This window comes from Phyllobates terribilis, unplaced genomic scaffold, assembly GCF_046119375.1.
Source record: "Phyllobates terribilis strain yellow unplaced genomic scaffold, ASM4611937v1 Scaffold_40__1_contigs__length_11209783, whole genome shotgun sequence".
Classification (NCBI taxonomy): Eukaryota; Metazoa; Chordata; class Amphibia; order Anura; family Dendrobatidae; genus Phyllobates; species Phyllobates terribilis.
In genome coordinates, this window is record NW_027362800.1 from 10,794,710 (window position 1) to 10,814,255 (window position 19,546).

A 19,546-nucleotide genomic window follows, 5' to 3' on the forward strand; every position below is an offset into this window, starting at 1 on the left:
CAAGACTGGCTTGTCTCTTGTCTGTCCTGCTATCTTACCTGCCCCGTCCCGCCCACTGCTGGTGAGGTCAGCTGGCTCAGTCTCCACCCTCAGGTCTAACTTCGATCAGAAGCCCAATTCTATGGAACCCAATAACTTCTTCTGGGATGGTCTCATGATACCCCCAGGGGTTCCCATGGATTCGGGCCGCCGTAACCGACCTTTTGATATCAATTATGATACCATACGGTCCTCAGGAATGGCTCCGCGCTATATCTTGGCTTCCAGAGCACGTACAAACGTCTACCGCGGAGGCTTGTGTGCGCAATGGCTCCGGGACGCCGTGATATTTTTTTATTGGCCCATCCCATGCAACATGCGTGTACTTTTCATGTTTCTATATCTTATGCCTCCATGCTTGTGACAGACAAAGAAACTAGTCCTATGGGACAAATGGTCAGGTACAGATAGACGAAGCACCCCCCCCTGCTGGCTGTGTTTCCTCTCGAAGTCTTTGAAGCTCCTAGCATTCAAGTGTTAAGTAGGCTTCTTATCTTACAGGAGCCTGGATGGGGGGAAACTATCTAGTTGACGTTTTAACAGAAGGTCCCAAGGGTGGGGGCTGCTGAAGTGTGGCCATCCCTGGATATGATTTATCATTACCAAGATGGCGGCTACAGGTTCATCACACCTCCCCCTATACGAGGGCGCGAGGGGGTAGCACATTCCTGTGTTCCCCCGTGCGTCCTTCTGCACCCTCCCCTTGCCGGGATAACCCGTCAGCGTTACCGTGGTCACGGCCTCTTCTGTGGCGAATGGAGAAGTGGTACTGCTGGAGAGCGAGGCTCCAGCGTAGCAACCTGCCATTCGACCCAGAGACCGTGTGTAACCAGCTGAGGGGGTTGTGGTCCGTCTCCACGGTGAAATGGCTCCCGTACAAGTAGGGCTGCAGACGCTGCAGGGCCCATACAATTGCCAGGCATTCTTTTTCCACCGTGGAGTAAGCCACCTCCCGGGGCAGTAGCTTCCTGCTCAGGTACAAGACAGGATGTTCCTGGCCTGTCGTGTTGACCTGACTTAGCACAGCACCGAGGCCAAAGTCACTGGCGTCGGTCTGTACCACAAACGGCCGGTCGAAGTCGGCAGCTTGCAGTACAGGGGAGCTACTTAGGGCGGCCTTGAGTGCCCCGAAAGCTGTCTCGCAGGCGACTGTCCAGTCGACTGCGACGGGCAGCTTCTTCTTGGTGAGGTCCGTCAGGGGCTTGGCCAGGGTGCTATAGTGTGGGACGAACCTCCTATAGTACCCGGCGGTCCCCAAGAAGGACATCACCTGCTTTTTGGTCCTAGGAGTGGGCCAGGATGCGATGGCATCCACTTTCCCCGGTTCTGGCTTCAGAACCCCCCCGCCTACCCGGTGACCCAGGTAGAGGACCTCACTCATGCCCAGCTGGCACTTTTCCGGCTTGATGGTCAAGCCTGCCCGGTGGATCCGACCGAGCACCTGCCGCAGGTGCTCTAGGTGATCCTCCCAAGTGGGACTGAAGACTGCAATATCGTCCAAGTACGCAGCCGCGTACCCTTCAAGTCCCTCAAGCAGCGTATTGACCATCCGCTGAAAAGTGGCAGGGGCATTCTTCATGCCGAATGGCATCACTGTGGACTCGTACAGTCCAAAAGGGGTGATAAAGGCAGAGCGTTCCCTTGCCGCGGGGGTCAGAGGAATCTGCCAGTACCCCCGGCTCAGATCCATGATGGTCAGGTACTTAGCCCCGGCCATCCGATCGAGCAGGTCATCGATGCGTGGTATGGGGAACGCATCGGTGGCCGTTACAGCGTTGAGCCCCCGGTAGTCCACGCAGAACCGTGTAGTTCGGTCCTTCTTTGGTACGAGGACTACAGGCGAGGCCCACGCGCTGCTGGATGCCTGGATCACCCCCAGCTTCAGCATCTCGTCTATCTCTTGGCGCATGTTTCCCTGCACCTCGAAAGAGACCCGATATGCTGAACGCCGGATCGGCGGGTGATCGCCAGTGTCCACGTCGTGGACAGCCATCTCAGTCCTTCCGGGCAGGCTGCTGAACAGCCCCCGGAAGGGGTGCAGGGTGGTCCCCAGCTGGGACCGTTGGTCCTCCGTGAGCTGGTGGCCAACCCCCACATCCTCGATGGACCCACCCGCCTTGGCTTGGGTGAGCAGATCCAGGAGGGTTTCTACCTCTCCTTCCTCGGGAAGGTTGCACACTGGGTGGGCAGTCGCTTCCCGCTCATGATGAGCCTTCATCATGTTCACGTGGAAGGCCTTCCTCCTTCCACGGGCGTGATCCAGGGTGACCAGATAGGTGACGGCATTGAGTTTCTGGTGCACGAAGTAGGGACCTTCCCAGGCTGCCTGAAGCTTGTTCTGTGGTACGGGGACCAGTACCCACACCTTTTGACCCACCTGGTAGGTCCTCTCACAAGCATTCTGGTCGTACCACCGCTTCTGGTCGGCCTGGGCCTGGGCCATATTGTCCTGCACCAGCTTTGCCAAGGCCATCATCCTGTCCCGGTGGCGCACGACATACTCGATGACCGACACCTCGGGGGTGGCCAAATCCCCTTCCCATGCTTCCTTCACCAGAGCCAGGGGGCCCCGTACCCGTCGCCCGTACAGGAGCTCAAAGGGGGAGAACCCCGTTGAGGCCTGCGGAACCTCCCGGTAAGCAAATAGGAGGTGTGGGAGGTAACGCTCCCAGTCTCTCCCGTGGGAGTCGACCAACATCTTAAGCATCTGCTTTAAGGTGCCATTGAACCGCTCACACAGGCCATTAGTCTGTGGGTGATACGGGCTGGCCACCAGATGTTGCACCTGCATTTGCTTACAGAGGGACTCCATCAGCCGCGACATGAACTGGGTCCCTCGGTCGGTGAGCATTTCTTGGGGGAAACCCACTCTGGAGAAGATCTCCAGTAAGGCGGTAGCCACCTTGTCGGCCCGAATGGACGACAAAGCTACCGCTTCCGGGTACCGGGTGGCATAGTCCACTACCGTGAGTATGAAGCATTTCCCGGAGTGGCTGGGAGTGGACAGAGGTCCAATAAGATCCACAGCGACCCTCGAGAAAGGCTCTTCGATGATTGGCAGAGTTACCAGTGGGGCTTTGGGGCGCGGCCCCGCCTTCCCCACCCTCTGACAGGTGTCACACGAACGGCAGTAGGCACCCACCGCGGCTCCCATCCCAGGCCAGTAGAAATGCTGAGCTATCCTGGCCTTGGTTTTAGCGATCCCTAGGTGTCCGGCCATCGGAATCTCGTGTGCGATCCGCAACAATTCCGCCCTGAACGGATAGGGTACCACTAACTGTCGGTCCCTGGGCCACGCCTCCGGTGAACCCTGCTGGACCGTTACCCGGTACAGCCGTCCCTGGTCCCAGACCACCCGCTCGCAGTCTGACTCCATGGGAGGCTGTGCCGCCTGTTCCTTGAGAGCTTTCAGGCTGTCGTCTGCTTCCAACGCAGCCTGAAATTCCTGACTTGATGTGGCCAGAATCGACGAAACTGCCACATCCTCTGTCAGCCCCTCCGGGCATGTCACCTGGCCGCTGTCTGACCCGGCAGACACTTGGTCAGAAGTGGGGAAGCCGTCGGACCTCTGCAAGGCTCCTTGGGCTCCGGCGCTCCCACTCCTGGTGACAGCGGCTATGACCGCTGTGACCGTGGGTAGTGCCTGCTTCCCCTCTGTTTCTGACCAAGCCGCCCGATCAGGCAGGCTTCCTAGGCCTTTGGACATCTCGGATGTGGGGAACTCCTGCCCTGGGGTCTTACCTGGCGGCTCCTCTCTTGGGACACCCCCACCTCCCATGGCCTGTTCCTCCCCCTGCAGTGGGCCTATACTCAGCAGCCTGGATACCCCTGGGAGCCCTACACTGCCGGTAGCTGCCCCCCTCTCCATCCCTGAGCTTCCCTCTACAGAATCCTGCCCGCCCCCTCCCTCACCGGAGGACAAGAGGTCACGGCACGCCGGCTGAGCACCTCTGCGGGCATCCCCACACTCCCCACCTGCTTTCACTAACCCTGTTTGTGTTGTGTCTGTGCAGGTGTTACCCTCAGGTTTCACTCCCTCCTCCTCAGCAGGACGCACACTACATACAACATGGTTGGCATTAGCAGCAGACAAATCAATACACTCTTGGGGGGCCGAACTTGGGGGTTCAGAGGGTACATACTGCGATACTAGACGCCCCAAGTCGGTCCCTAATAAAACATTTGCGGGAATATTTGGCGTTACTCCCACCTCCCGCATCCCCCTTCCGGCACCCCAGTCCAAATACACCATGGCAACGGGAAGTGCCGGCTCCACGCCTCCAACCCCGGAGACGGAAAGAGTCTTTCCTGGTACCAAGTCCTGGGGGGACACCACCTCAGGCCGTACCAGTGTTCGTTCAGCGCCCGTGTCCCGCAGTCCCATGACCGCAGAACGGCCTATGGTGACGGGTTGGATGTTGTCCAGGGACCTACCACCACCCCCTCCCACACACAAAACATTGGGCGCTCTCTGGGACTGGGATGGGGTCTTTTGGCGCTGGGGACACTCAGCCCTAAAGTGTCCTGGTTTGTTGCATAGATGACAACGTCTTACGTCTGGTCCTTGCCTGGAGAGGGCAACAGGGGGATACACCCCTTGTGTTCTAGGGGCCGGGGAAACAGGGGCATGACTGGGCTTACCCCCTCTCCAGGTGCTGCTGGCAGACTTCTTCAGCTCAGGCGCCCTGTTATTGGCATACTCGTCTGCCAGGGCGGCTGTAGCAGAAGCCCCTGTTGGTTTTCGGTCACGGAGGAACTGTCGGAGGTTCTCTGGGCAGTTCCACAAGAACTGCTCCGTGACGAACAGTTCCTGGACCTCCTGGCGGGTAGTAAGCGCTAGACCCGAGGTCCAGTGCTCTGCGGCTCTCAACAGCGCCCGCATATGATCGGTCCAGGTGTCCTTGGGGCCACGCAGCAGGCTCCGGAACTTCTGGCGGTACGACTCGGGAGTGAGGTTGTACTGCCGGATCAGGGCCCGCTTGATGCAGTCGTAGTTCTGTACCTCCCCGGCAGGTAAGTCCCCCAAGGCATCCAGGGACTTACCCCTCAAACGGGGGGTCAGGTATCTGGCCCACTGATCCCGGGCCAGATGGTGCTGAAGACAGGTCCGTTCAAATGCCACCAGAAAGGAGTCCAGGTCCCCATCCTTCTCCAGTAGAGGGAAGTCCTCAGCTCGGACTTTGGACGACTTGGTCTCCTGATGGGTTGGTTGCTCTAGCGGAAGCCCCCGCTGGGCCAGGTCCAGTTGGTGCTGGCGCTCCGCAGCTCGCTCTGCACGCTCCGCAGCCTCCCGGCGCTCTGCAGCTTCACGCTCCGCAGCCTCCCGGCGCTCTGCAGCTTCGCGCTCCTCCTCCGCTGCCTTCTCTGATGCTGCCAGGAGGGTTTTGTAGACGGCATCGCCATGAGACTGGAGACTTGCCATAGCCGCTTGTAAAAGGGCTTGTGATCTGGACAGGCTGGGCTGGGTAGGTGGTGGGCAGCCCACTGCGGGACCGTATACTGGGGACTGGCTCCCTGAGGTGCCCGGGCTGGACTCCTCCTCGCCATGAGTAACAATGTCCTCCCCTCCTGCCACACGGACCGTAGCATTAGCCTCCTGCAGGGTCTTGCTCCTGGTGCCGTCTGCCATCTTGGTAACCGACACCGCTGCAACCCTGAGTTTGCACACACCTTGTTATACTTTTAGCCTGACCGTCTAACGTTGGGCTGACCTTAAGACTCCAGCAGTGGAAGTTACCACTGGCAGTCTTTAGTGCCTGGGAGTAGGGGTCCCACAACACTATTATTCTGCAATCCCACCGCTCTGCCACCAATGTGATGAAAGCCGGCCGGTGGGTGCAGCTCTCTGGCGCCCCCTTACCTCTCAGGTCAGTCAAGGTACTGCACCTAGAGAAAGTAGTGCCAGGTAGCTGCAACCAGCGCAGGGAACACGGTAGTGTGTTATCCCTTCAACGTCACTAAACCGTAACGTCACTACACAGCACAACTCGCTAGCGCCCTCTTAGCCTCAGGTCAGTCAAGGAACTGCACCTAGGATAAGCGGTCGCCAGAGAGACTGTCCTGTAACCTACTGGGTATCGGGGCCCTCTGTAGTGAGGGCGGTATATATATCTTCCTTGGCCGCGCCAGGAATATATATATCTGAACCTCCGACCGTCACTACCAGCCTTCCCCAATCCCCAGTTGGTATGCTGCCACCAGTCCCTATTTTAGATATACGCCCAGTCCGTGAATGGGCCTATATCGGGTCAGGAACCAACCCTGGGTAGCGTTTTTGGCTTGAGCCGAGCTCACACGGACGTGCGTTCGTTATGCAGAATAAAAGGCAGGCCCACAATTACTTGAGGTAATTGATTATAATAATACACTAGATACACGATATACAACTAAATATACACAGGTATAAGGTCAGGCTAAACTATACAACAATGGAATACAACACACAGAATCACCACAGCATATCAGTTACCGGTTTCTTGATTTTCTTGTGACGCAGGGAGAGGATTCTGCGATCGCAGGCACGGTTCTTTGTTACAGGCTGAGGCCTACCACCGCATGGTCAAACTGCTCCTCCCCTTGGTGGCCTCAGCTGGTGCTCAGATGTTCAGCACACCACTCTTGGGTCAAGACTGGCTTGTCTCTTGTCTGTCCTGCTATCTTACCTGCCCCGTCCCGCCCACTGCTGGTGAGGTCAGCTGGCTCAGTCTCCACCCTCAGGTCTAACTTCGATCAGAAGCCCAATTCTATGGAACCCAATAACTTCTTCTGGGATGGTCTCATGATACCCCCAGGGGTTCCCATGGATTCGGGCCGCCGTAACCGACCTTTTGATATCAATTATGATACCATACGGTCCTCAGGAATGGCTCCGCGCTATATCTTGGCTTCCAGAGCACGTACAAACGTCTACCGCGGAGGCTTGTGTGCGCAATGGCTCCGGGACGCCGTGATATTTTTTTATTGGCCCATCCCATGCAACATGCGTGTACTTTTCATGTTTCTATATCTTATGCCTCCATGCTTGTGACAGACAAAGAAACTAGTCCTATGGGACAAATGGTCAGGTACAGATAGACGAAGCACCCCCCCCTGCTGGCTGTGTTTCCTCTCGAAGTCTTTGAAGCTCCTAGCATTCAAGTGTTAAGTAGGCTTCTTATCTTACAGGAGCCTGGATGGGGGGAAACTATCTAGTTGACGTTTTAACAGAAGGTCCCAAGGGTGGGGGCTGCTGAAGTGTGGCCATCCCTGGATATGATTTATCATTACCAAGATGGCGGCTACAGGTTCATCACAAATACGACCCGGTAAAATATCTTGGATAAAATCAATAGACACATTTCCCTTAAAAAGTATAGCTACCCCGGCTGATCCAGTTGCATTTGATCCAGACCAGACCGATGGACCATGTCTCCACTCTTCCTTATATTTTTTGTAAGAAATCTTATGAGGGATATGACATTCTTGTAAAAAGAAAACAGAAGCTGTAAAACAGGTTAAAAAATGTAAAACAGTAGCTCTTCTGGTCTTGGATCCTATGCCTCTCACATTGAGGGAAACACCACTAATGTCAGCCATCATAACAAATGGTTAGGAAGAAACAAAAACTGGACTTTACCTATCCGATGGACGGATCAGACCACTTGGACTTTCACCAACGCCCTCTTCTGAATCCACCGTTATCAAAGAGTCTTCATCATCGGAGAAGGAACATTCACTTAAATTAAGACCCGACGCTACTGGGGTGTAGCTCGGAAGGATATTGAGAGAAAGGTTACACTGGGTCTCCATAGGCTGACCATTTAGGTCCTCGTCAGGTGGGTCTCCGAGAGGCTCCGCACTCCCCTGCTGACCCGCAGAGGGTCGTAACACAGGGGCAGGCTGCGCACATGGCGGAGCCTCAGAGTCCCCGGAGGCAGCCAGGTTCGGGGCCCCACCTGGGGCAGCAGAGCCCCGGGACCTCGGGATTCCAGAGTCTACACCCCCGTGAGGGGATGTATCCATCTCCTCCCTATTAGCCACCTCCACGGAACCATTCTTTTTCTTATTATGAGACCTCACCAAATGCCACGTACCGCCCTCGCTCTCGTGAGACCCAGTGGGAATTTTGGGCTCGGTGTCAGCCTTTTGGCGCTCTTTTTTGGCCTTACCGACCGCCCCTTTATGATCTTTCTCAGCCTTCCTTTTAGCCTCCTTATGGTCTTTCAGCCAGCTCCTGGGCTCCTGTGAGTTACCTGTCATTGACTCGGAGGGATTGTTACTAGTCGAAGCGCCCTTATCACCTCCCGAGGCTCCAGGTTGCTGTTCCTCCTCCTGAGGGGTGGTCTGATTGGCCCGTCCATTCCCGGATGTCTTGGACTTCTCCTTTTGTTTTTGTTCATCCTCTCTGAACCTGTGAGGGCAAGAAAAATAGAAATGACCAGGTGTCCGACAAAAAGAGCATTTTTTTTCATTTGGGCACTCCTTTGTGTCATGTTCAGTACTGGCACAATTTCTACAAGTGGCACCACAACTATCCTTAGAGTGCCCATAGAGACCACAATACCTACAGAAAAGTGGCATTCCTGAGAAAAAAAAATCCCCATTAGTTTGCCCTATTTTAAATCGAGCTGGAGGAAGTCTCACACCTCCAGGGAATTTTGGGTCTCTTTCACATTTTACTAAAAACTTCCATTTTGAGGTCCAGATGTTAAACTCATTCAACACTTTCCCAATCAATTTCACACTTTTAAAATAAACTGACAAAAAGGAAATAACCTCTGGTGCCGTTATGAAGGGTGAGAAGATTTTCACAACCACCATCTTTACCTCATCCAGGACGTGCTCGATAATCTGAATCCCTTTTAGACCAGGGCTATTTTCTACCGACTTAACTCTGGACAAAACATCTTTGAAAATACCTTCGCCAGTAAAGGTTACATCATAATCTCCACGTCGAGGATAATCCTGGATAGAAAGGATTTCGTTGGTTCTGACGTGGAGCAGTTTCTCAAGCACGTCCTGGACTACATATCCCAGATTCCGCATATCGGAACCACCAGCCGTAAAGCGGACCCTTATGGTGTTCTTGAGCCTCGCATATAGAGGCACGAGGTTGGGGTCAACCTCCATGGTATGGCGCAACAAAATGCAAATTGCAACCGCCTGCAATCTGCGCCTTCAGAGCTTTGTGATAAAGCACCTGAAGGCTGGGGGATCGCTGCCCGTTACCCTAGGACTAATCCCTCTCCCTAATAGCAGCAGGCAGGTGAAGCCCACCGAAGTGGACGATCCTGCCAGGCCAAGGAGAGGGGTACCTGAGTGCCCTTCAACTGAAACCTCCTGCTGTGAAGCACTTGGTCTCAGCCAAAAGGCCGAGAAGCGATAACCAGAATTGGTTTCCGACTACGGTGCCACCCAAGGATTCTGAAAAGTCCATTTGTGGAGATGGCCACCTGGACTCCCGTTAAGAAGACATGCTGTCAACCTCTAGATCCCTCACATGCCTGCACTTTTCGGCTTGCTGCTGCTGCAATCCACGCGTTTTAGATCTGCATAACTCCACCTCTTTTAGCACAGTACCCTCAACCCCCGGCTGTTCCCACCCGCCTCAACACCGTTGGAAGGGAGGAGAACCAATTAAGGCGGGGGGGGGGGTGGAACGAGCAGCTGTCTACCCTTAGCAGGAGGGTTGCTGATTAATTACCTCTCCTGCTGCTGCTGCTGCTGGCTGTCCAGCAGCAGACTGAAGGTGGCTGCTGCTGTGCGCAGGTATATAAAGGCTCAGAGCCTATTATGACACGCGCAGCCAGCGTTCCATTGCCACATTCCGTCTACTGCAGGCGGGATACCTGGATGGCTGAATGTCACTGAGAAGCTCACAGAGACCGCCATAAGCAACAGTTTAAAAGAATGCCACAGACTAATCAACCAAACTTTTTGGGTTGGTTTCTCTTTTATAGTCTGCAGGCATTAAATGAAAGAAGTCAGTGTTCCAGCAGAGGGAGACAACGTTTCAGAAAAGGCATTGTAGCAAACCAAAAAAGAAATTTTAAGCGCAGCAGAGTAACCAGCTCACATACCTGTTAGCTCAGGTGAGTTTAAAAGGCTGCTGTTGATAACAAGGGCATTTGCTAAATAGATGGTGTGTGTGCAACAATATACTTAAAGGTCAATTATATTGTGCAGCTTATCTCACCACCTGTAGTTATTTAGGTGAAAGCTCCAAAATGCTTGCCTAATATGTCTGTTTATCCAAAAGGAAGTATAGAGGGAGAGCTAGATAGATAGCATTGCATTACATTACATTACATGGCAATGCAATGCACAGTTGCTGAAGTTGAACCAAAATGAGCTTGTCATCTGGCTTCTGCAACTTTTAACATGAAAAATCCAATGAGGAGAAGAAAAGCAAAGCCAAAGAGTCCATCCCAAAATCCGACAAACAAGCAAAATGAACAAAAAGCATTGAATTCAATTCTTTCTGATTTTAGAAACTGCATTAAAGAAGGGGTGTACCGGTCCTGGAGATACTGCAATACCAGGTCAATGCGTGGAGTGGACAGAGCAAGCTCTTTTTCCATCTCCCTGTTCTAAAAATCCATTTAATATATGGTCCCCAGATAGGGGACGTATCAGATATTAAACTGATAAGAACAGATACTACACTTGATCTTAGCCAAAAGGCCGAGAAGCGATAACCAGAATTGGTTTCCGACTACGGTGCCACCCAAGGATTCTGAAAAGTCCATTTGTGGAGATGGCCACCTGGACTCCCGTTAAGAAGACATGCTGTCAACCTCTAGATCCCTCACATGCCTGCACTTTTCGGCTTGCTGCTGCTGCAATCCACGCGTTTTAGATCTGCATAACTCCACCTCTTTTAGCACAGTACCCTCAACCCCCGGCTGTTCCCACCCGCCTCAACACCGTTGGAAGGGAGGAGAACCAATTAAGGCGGGGGGGGGGGGTGGAACGAGCAGCTGTCTACCCTTAGCAGGAGGGTTGCTGATTAATTACCTCTCCTGCTGCTGCTGCTGCTGGCTGTCCAGCAGCAGACTGAAGGTGGCTGCTGCTGTGCGCAGGTATATAAAGGCTCAGAGCCTATTATGACACGCGCAGCCAGCGTTCCATTGCCACATTCCGTCTACTGCAGGCGGGATACCTGGATGGCTGAATGTCACTGAGAAGCTCACAGAGACCGCCATAAGCAACAGTTTAAAAGAATGCCACAGACTAATCAACCAAACTTTTTGGGTTGGTTTCTCTTTTATAGTCTGCAGGCATTAAATGAAAGAAGTCAGTGTTCCAGCAGAGGGAGACAACGTTTCAGAAAAGGCATTGTAGCAAACCAAAAAAGAAATTTTAAGCGCAGCAGAGTAACCAGCTCACATACCTGTTAGCTCAGGTGAGTTTAAAAGGCTGCTGTTGATAACAAGGGCATTTGCTAAATAGATGGTGTGTGTGCAACAATATACTGAAAGGTCAATTATATTGTGCAGCTTATCTCACCACCTGTAGTTATTTAGGTGAAAGCTCCAAAATGCTTGCCTAATATGTCTGTTTATCCAAAAGGAAGTATAGAGGGAGAGCTAGATAGATAGCATTGCATTACATTACATTACATGGCAATGCAATGCACAGTTGCTGAAGTTGAACCAAAATGAGCTTGTCATCTGGCTTCTGCAACTTTTAACATGAAAAATCCAATGAGGAGAAGAAAAGCAAAGCCAAAGAGTCCATCCCAAAATCCGACAAACAAGCAAAATGAACAAAAAGCAGTGAATTCAATTCTTTCTGATTTTAGAAACTGCATTAAAGAAGGGGTGCACCGGTCCTGGAGATACTGCAATACCAGGTCAATGCGTGGAGTGGACAGAGCAAGCTCTTTTTCCATCTCCCTGTTCTAAAAATCCATTTAATATATGGTCCCCAGATAGGGGACGTATCAGATATTAAACTGATAAGAACAGATACTACACTTGATCTTAGCCAAAAGGCCGAGAAGCGATAACCAGAATTGGTTTCCGACTACGGTGCCACCCAAGGATTCTGAAAAGTCCATTTGTGGAGATGGCCACCTGGACTCCCGTTAAGAAGACATGCTGTCAACCTCTAGATCCCTCACATGCCTGCACTTTTCGGCTTGCTGCTGCTGCAATCCACGCGTTTTAGATCTGCATAACTCCACCTCTTTTAGCACAGTACCCTCAACCCCCGGCTGTTCCCACCCGCCTCAACACCGTTGGAAGGGAGGAGAACCAATTAAGGCGGGGGGGGGTGGAACGAGCAGCTGTCTACCCTTAGCAGGAGGGTTGCTGATTAATTACCTCTCCTGCTGCTGCTGCTGCTGGCTGTCCAGCAGCAGACTGAAGGTTGCTGCTGCTGTGCGCAGGTATATAAAGGCTCAGAGCCTATTATGACACGCGCAGCCAGCGTTCCATTGCCACATTCCGTCTACTGCAGGCGGGATACCTGGATGGCTGAATGTCACTGAGAAGCTCACAGAGACCGCCATAAGCAACAGTTTAAAAGAATGCCACAGACTAATCAACCAAACTTTTTGGGTTGGTTTCTCTTTTATAGTCTGCAGGCATTAAATGAAAGAAGTCAGTGTTCCAGCAGAGGGAGACAACGTTTCAGAAAAGGCATTGTAGCAAACCAAAAAAGAAATTTTAAGCGCAGCAGAGTAACCAGCTCACATACCTGTTAGCTCAGGTGAGTTTAAAAGGCTGCTGTTGATAACAAGGGCATTTGCTAAATAGATGGTGTGTGTGCAACAATATACTGAAAGGTCAATTATATTGTGCAGCTTATCTCACCACCTGTAGTTATTTAGGTGAAAGCTCCAAAATGCTTGCCTAATATGTCTGTTTATCCAAAAGGAAGTATAGAGGGAGAGCTAGATAGATAGCATTGCATTACATTACATTACATGGCAATGCAATGCACAGTTGCTGAAGTTGAACCAAAATGAGCTTGTCATCTGGCTTCTGCAACTTTTAACATGAAAAATCCAATGAGGAGAAGAAAAGCAAAGCCAAAGAGTCCATCCCAAAATCCGACAAACAAGCAAAATGAACAAAAAGCATTGAATTCAATTCTTTCTGATTTTAGAAACTGCATTAAAGAAGGGGTGCACCGGTCCTGGAGATACTGCAATACCAGGTCAATGCGTGGAGTGGACAGAGCAAGCTCTTTTTCCATCTCCCTGTTCTAAAAATCCATTTAATATATGGTCCCCAGATAGGGGACGTATCAGATATTAAACTGATAAGAACAGATACTACACTTGATCTTAGCCAAAAGGCCGAGAAGCGATAACCAGAATTGGTTTCCGACTACGGTGCCACCCAAGGATTCTGAAAAGTCCATTTGTGGAGATGGCCACCTGGACTCCCGTTAAGAAGACATGCTGTCAACCTCTAGATCCCTCACATGCCTGCACTTTTCGGCTTGCTGCTGCTGCAATCCACGCGTTTTAGATCTGCATAACTCCACCTCTTTTAGCACAGTACCCTCAACCACCGGCTGTTCCCACCCGCCTCAACACCGTTGGAAGGGAGGAGAACCAATTAAGGCGGGGGGGGGGGTGGAACGAGCAGCTGTCTACCCTTAGCAGGAGGGTTGCTGATTAATTACCTCTCCTGCTGCTGCTGCTGCTGGCTGTCCAGCAGCAGACTGAAGGTGGCTGCTGCTGTGCGCAGGTATATAAAGGCTCAGAGCCTATTATGACACGCGCAGCCAGCGTTCCATTGCCACATTCCGTCTACTGCAGGCGGGATACCTGGATGGCTGAATGTCACTGAGAAGCTCACAGAGACCGCCATAAGCAACAGTTTAAAAGAATGCCACAGACTAATCAACCAAACTTTTTGGGTTGGTTTCTCTTTTATAGTCTGCAGGCATTAAATGAAAGAAGTCAGTGTTCCAGCAGAGGGAGACAACGTTTCAGAAAAGGCATTGTAGCAAACCAAAAAAGAAATTTTAAGCGCAGCAGAGTAACCAGCTCACATACCTGTTAGCTCAGGTGAGTTTAAAAGGCTGCTGTTGATAACAAGGGCATTTGCTAAATAGATGGTGTGTGTGCAACAATATACTGAAAGGTCAATTATATTGTGCAGCTTATCTCACCACCTGTAGTTATTTAGGTGAAAGCTCCAAAATGCTTGCCTAATATGTCTGTTTATCCAAAAGGAAGTATAGAGGGAGAGCTAGATAGATAGCATTGCATTACATTACATTACATGGCAATGCAATGCACAGTTGCTGAAGTTGAACCAAAATGAGCTTGTCATCTGGCTTCTGCAACTTTTAACATGAAAAATCCAATGAGGAGAAGAAAAGCAAAGCCAAAGAGTCCATCCCAAAATCCGACAAACAAGAAAAATGAACAAAAAGCATTGAATTCAATTCTTTCTGATTTTAGAAACTGCATTAAAGAAGGGGTGCACCGGTCTTGGAGATACTGCAATACCAGGTCAATGCGTGGAGTGGACAGAGCAAGCTCTTTTTCCATCTCCCTGTTCTAAAAATCCATTTAATATATGGTCCCCAGATAGGGGACGTATCAGATATTAAACTGATAAGAACAGATACTACACTTGATCTTAGCCAAAAGGCCGAGAAGCGATAACCAGAATTGGTTTCCGACTACGGTGCCACCCAAGGATTCTGAAAAGTCCATTTGTGGAGATGGCCACCTGGACTCCCGTTAAGAAGACATGCTGTCAACCTCTAGATCCCTCACATGCCTGCACTTTTCGGCTTGCTGCTGCTGCAATCCACGCGTTTTAGATCTGCATAACTCCACCTCTTTTAGCACAGTACCCTCAACCCCCGGCTGTTCCCACCCGCCTCAACACCGTTGGAAGGGAGGAGAACCAATTAGGCGGGGGGGGGGGTGGAACGAGCAGCTGTCTACCCTTAGCAGGAGGGTTGCTGATTAATTACCTCTCCTGCTGCTGCTGCTGCTGGCTGTCCAGCAGCAGACTGAAGGTGGCTGCTGCTGTGCGCAGGTATATAAAGGCTCAGAGCCTATTATGACACGCGCAGCCAGCGTTCCATTGCCACATTCCGTCTACTGCAGGCGGGATACCTGGATGGCTGAATGTCACTGAGAAGCTCACAGAGACCGCCATAAGCAACAGTTTAAAAGAATGCCACAGACTAATCAACCAAACTTTTTGGGTTGGTTTCTCTTTTATAGTCTGCAGGCATTAAATGAAAGAAGTCAGTGTTCCAGCAGAGGGAGACAACGTTTCAGAAAAGGCATTGTAGCAAACCAAAAAAGAAATTTTAAGCGCAGCAGAGTAACCAGCTCACATACCTGTTAGCTCAGGTGAGTTTAAAAGGCTGCTGTTGATAACAAGGGCATTTGCTAAATAGATGGTGTGTGTGCAACAATATACTGAAAGGTCAATTATATTGTGCAGCTTATCTCACCACCTGTAGTTATTTAGTTGAAAGCTCCAAAATGCTTGCCTAATATGTCTGTTTATCCAAAAGGAAGTATAGAGGGAGAGCTAGATAGATAGCATTGCATTACATTACATTACATGGCAATGCAATGCACAGTTGCTGAAGTTGAACCAAAATGAGCTTGTCATCTGGCTTCTGCAACTTTTAACATGAAAAATCCAATGAGGAGAAGAAAAGCAAAGCCAAAGAGTCCATCCCAAAATCCGACAAACAAGCAAAATGAACAAAAAGCATTGAATTCAATTCTTTCTGATTTTAGAAACTGCATTAAAGAAGGGGTGCACCGGTCCTGGAGATACTGCAATACCAGGTCAATGCGTGGAGTGGACAGAGCAAGCTCTTTTTCCATCTCCCTGTTCTAAAAATCCATTTAATATATGGTCCCCAGATAGGGGACGTATCAGATATTAAACTGATAAGAACAGATACTACACTTGATCTTAGCCAAAAGGCCGAGAAGCGATAACCAGAATTGGTTTCCGACTACGGTGCCACCCAAGGATTCTGAAAAGTCCATTTGTGGAGATGGCCACCTGGACTCCCGTTAAGAAGACATGCTGTCAACCTCTAGATCCCTCACATGCCTGCACTTTTCGGCTTGCTGCTGCTGCAATCCACGCGTTTTAGATCTGCATAACTCCACCTCTTTTAGCACAGTACCCTCAACCCCCGGCTGTTCCCACCCGCCTCAACACCGTTGGAAGGGAGGAGAACCAATTAAGGCGGGGGGGGGGGGGTGGAACGAGCAGCTGTCTACCCTTAGCAGGAGGGTTGCTGATTAATTACCTCTCCTGCTGCTGCTGCTGCTGGCTGTCCAGCAGCAGACTGAAGGTGGCTGCTGCTGTGCGCAGGTATATAAAGGCTCAGAGCCTATTATGACACGCGCAGCCAGCGTTCCATTGCCACATTCCGTCTACTGCAGGCGGGATACCTGGATGGCTGAATGTCACTGAGAAGCTCACAGAGACCGCCATAAGCAACAGTTTAAAAGAATGCCACAGACTAATCAACCAAACTTTTTGGGTTGGTTTCTCTTTTATAGTCTGCAGGCATTAAATGAAAGAAGTCAGTGTTCCAGCAGAGGGAGACAACGTTTCAGACAAGGCATTGTAGCAAACCAAAAAAGAAATTTTAAGCGCAGCAGAGTAACCAGCTCACATACCTGTTAGCTCAGGTGAGTTTAAAAGGCTGCTGTTGATAACAAGGGCATTTGCTAAATAGATGGTGTGTGTGCAACAATATACTGAAAGGTCAATTATATTGTGCAGCTTATCTCACCACCTGTAGTTATTTAGGTGAAAGCTCCAAAATGCTTGCCTAATATGTCTGTTTATCCAAAAGGAAGTATAGAGGGAGAGCTAGATAGATAGCATTGCATTACATTACATTACATGGCAATGCAATGCACAGTTGCTGAAGTTGAACCAAAATGAGCTTGTCATCTGGCTTCTGCAACTTTTAACATGAAAAATCCAATGAGGAGAAGAAAAGCAAAGCCAAAGAGTCCATCCCAAAATCCGACAAACAAGCAAAATGAACAAAAAGCATTGAATTCAATTCTTTCTGATTTTAGAAACTGCATTAAAGAAGGGGTGCACCGGTCCTGGAGATACTGCAATACCAGGTCAATGCGTGGAGTGGACAGAGCAAGCTCTTTTTCCATCTCCCTGTTCTAAAAATCCATTTAATATATGGTCCCCAGATAGGGGACGTATCAGATATTAAACTGATAAGAACAGATTTTTTTTTTTTTTTTTTCGAAAGCCCGAATTCGTGTACAAAACCCGAGTGCGCTTAAAAAAGTGACAAGTGCCACAAAAAAAGTGCACTAGGATGCTGGTCTTCTTGAAACCCTCTCCAAAAGGAGAAGGGTCCCCCAAACCATTCCCCGTCCCTCCGAGCCAAAAGGCCACAGCGAGGAACAGGGACAAAAAGCCACCTCCAGCCGAAGCCAGAGGCGACCCAATCTTACCCCCAGCACCTGCCCGAGTTCTCACCCGAGCAAGGCACTGGGAGCCAAAGACTGTGCTCCCCTCCCGGAAGAGGGGAGCCAACAACGCTCTCCTCCCGAAAGAGGAGAGCCAGGGGGGTTCAGGGGGGAGCGGAACCTGATGGCCACACACTCCCCCCCTAGACCTGCCAAGAGAGGAACCCGTAAGGGAACCGCATCCCGACAAAATCCTAGTAGGACGTGACACACGTGAATAAGTGGACACACAGTGACAAAGAAATTAAATAAATAGTGAAGGTTTCACAGTATAATACTGCCCGGACCTTCGACCGGGAATTGAAAAATTCCCCATCCTAAGGCCAGAAGGCCCGGAATAAGGGTGTGTGCGAAGAAAGAAAATTTGAAGTGCTTGTGCAAATGTGCCATAAACTCAAGTGGGGTTCCCAATCCCAGTGAGTTAAGGCACCCCAGGGTCACCACTCCTGGGGCACTTCACACTTCGGGCTTTCGATCTTCCCCGGCCCAATGGCGTCGATCCTGGGGGGCCATGCTTTCCACCAGATGACTATATTAGCCACCTGGCGTACTAACAAGCGCCTAAACCCCAGTGTGCATAATGTATCAATCTACTAGGGCGGCCAACATCCAAAACCGCCTTTTCGAAAGATACTACACTTGATCTTAGCCAAAAGGCCGAGAAGCGATAACCAGAATTGGTTTCCGACTACGGTGCCACCCAAGAATTCTGAAAAGTCCATTTGTGGAGATGGCCACCTGGACTCCAGTTAAGAAGACATGCTGTCAACCTCTAGATCCCTCACATGCCTGCACTTTTCGGCTTGCTGCTGCTGCAATCCACGCGTTTTAGATCTGCATAACTCCACCTCTTTTAGCACAGTACCCTCAACCCCCGGCTGTTCCCACCCGCCTCAACACCGTTGGAAGGGAGGAGAACCAATTAAGGCGGGGGGGGTGGGTGGAACGAGCAGCTGTCTACCCTTAGCAGGAGGGTTGCTGATTAATTACCTCTCCTGCTGCTGCTGCTGCTGGCTGTCCAGCAGCAGACTGAAGGTGGCTGCTGCTGTGCGCAGGTATATAAAGGCTCAGAGCCTATTATGACACGCGCAGCCAGCGTTCCATTGCCACATTCCGTCTACTGCAGGCGGGATACCTGGATGGCTGAATGTCACTGAGAAGCTCACAGAGACCGCCATAAGCAACAGTTTAAAAGAATGCCACAGACTAATCAACCAAACTTTTTGGGTTGGTTTCTCTTTTATAGTCTGCAGGCATTAAATGAAAGAAGTCAGTGTTCCAGCAGAGGGAGACAACGTTTCAGAAAAGGCATTGTAGCAAACCAAAAAAGAAATTTTAAGCGCAGCAGAGTAACCAGCTCACATACCTGTTAGCTCAGGTGAGTTTAAAAGGCTGCTGTTGATAACAAGGGCATTTGCTAAATAGATGGTGTGTGTGCAACAATATACTGAAAGGTCAATTATATTGTGCAGCTTATCTCACCACCTGTAGTTATTTAGGTGAAAGCTCCAAAATGCTTGCCTAATATGTCTGTTTATCCAAAAGGAAGTATAGAGGGAGAGCTAGATAGATAGCATTGCATTACATTACATTACATGGCAATGCAATGCACAGTTGCTGAAGTTGAACCAAAATGAGCTTGTCATCTGGCTTCTGCAACTTTTAACATGAAAAATCCAATGAGGAGAAGAAAAGCAAAGCCAAAGAGTCCATCCCAAAATCCGACAAACAAGCAAAATGAACAAAAAGCATTGAATTCAATTCTTTCTGATTTTAGAAACTGCATTAAAGAAGGGGTGCACCGGTCCTGGAGATACTGCAATACCAGGTCAATGCGTGGAGTGGACAGAGCAAGCTCTTTTTCCATCTCCCTGTTCTAAAAATCCATTTAATATATGGTCCCCAGATAGGGGACGTATCAGATATTAAACTGATAAGAACAGATACTACACTTGATCTTAGCCAAAAGGCCGAGAAGCGATAACCAGAATTGGTTTCCGACTACGGTGCCACCCAAGGATTCTGAAAAGTCCATTTGTGGAGATGGCCACCTGGACTCCCGTT

At 50.4% G+C, this 19,546-nt stretch overlaps 7 non-coding genes and 1 pseudogene across 7 annotated transcripts; all 8 read right to left on the reverse strand.

Annotated features, from left to right (window-relative positions):
- Positions 1-10,522: 10,522 nt before the first annotated feature.
- LOC141184961 (U2 spliceosomal RNA) lies at positions 10,523-10,713 on the reverse strand. The gene has a single exon (XR_012259667.1). It is a non-coding gene; the product is annotated as a U2 spliceosomal RNA (small nuclear RNA).
- Positions 10,714-11,835: 1,122 nt separating this feature from the next.
- LOC141190930 (U2 spliceosomal RNA) lies at positions 11,836-12,026 on the reverse strand. Its single transcript, XR_012264939.1, has one exon. It is a non-coding gene; the product is annotated as a U2 spliceosomal RNA (small nuclear RNA).
- Positions 12,027-13,145: 1,119 nt separating this feature from the next.
- LOC141190931 (U2 spliceosomal RNA) lies at positions 13,146-13,336 on the reverse strand. Its single transcript, XR_012264940.1, has one exon. It is a non-coding gene; the product is annotated as a U2 spliceosomal RNA (small nuclear RNA).
- A 1,121-nt stretch (positions 13,337-14,457) lies between these two features.
- Positions 14,458-14,648, reverse strand: LOC141184829 (U2 spliceosomal RNA). The gene has a single exon (XR_012259547.1). It is a non-coding gene; the product is annotated as a U2 spliceosomal RNA (small nuclear RNA).
- Positions 14,649-15,768: 1,120 nt separating this feature from the next.
- Positions 15,769-15,959, reverse strand: LOC141190932 (U2 spliceosomal RNA). Its single transcript, XR_012264941.1, has one exon. It is a non-coding gene; the product is annotated as a U2 spliceosomal RNA (small nuclear RNA).
- A 1,123-nt stretch (positions 15,960-17,082) lies between these two features.
- On the reverse strand, positions 17,083-17,265 carry LOC141185963 (U2 spliceosomal RNA). The gene has a single exon (XR_012260539.1). It is a non-coding gene; the product is annotated as a U2 spliceosomal RNA (small nuclear RNA).
- A 794-nt stretch (positions 17,266-18,059) lies between these two features.
- Positions 18,060-18,151, reverse strand: LOC141186283 (U2 spliceosomal RNA; annotated as a pseudogene).
- Positions 18,152-19,273: 1,122 nt separating this feature from the next.
- On the reverse strand, positions 19,274-19,464 carry LOC141190933 (U2 spliceosomal RNA). The gene has a single exon (XR_012264942.1). It is a non-coding gene; the product is annotated as a U2 spliceosomal RNA (small nuclear RNA).
- Between the last annotated feature and the right edge of the window lie 82 nt (positions 19,465-19,546).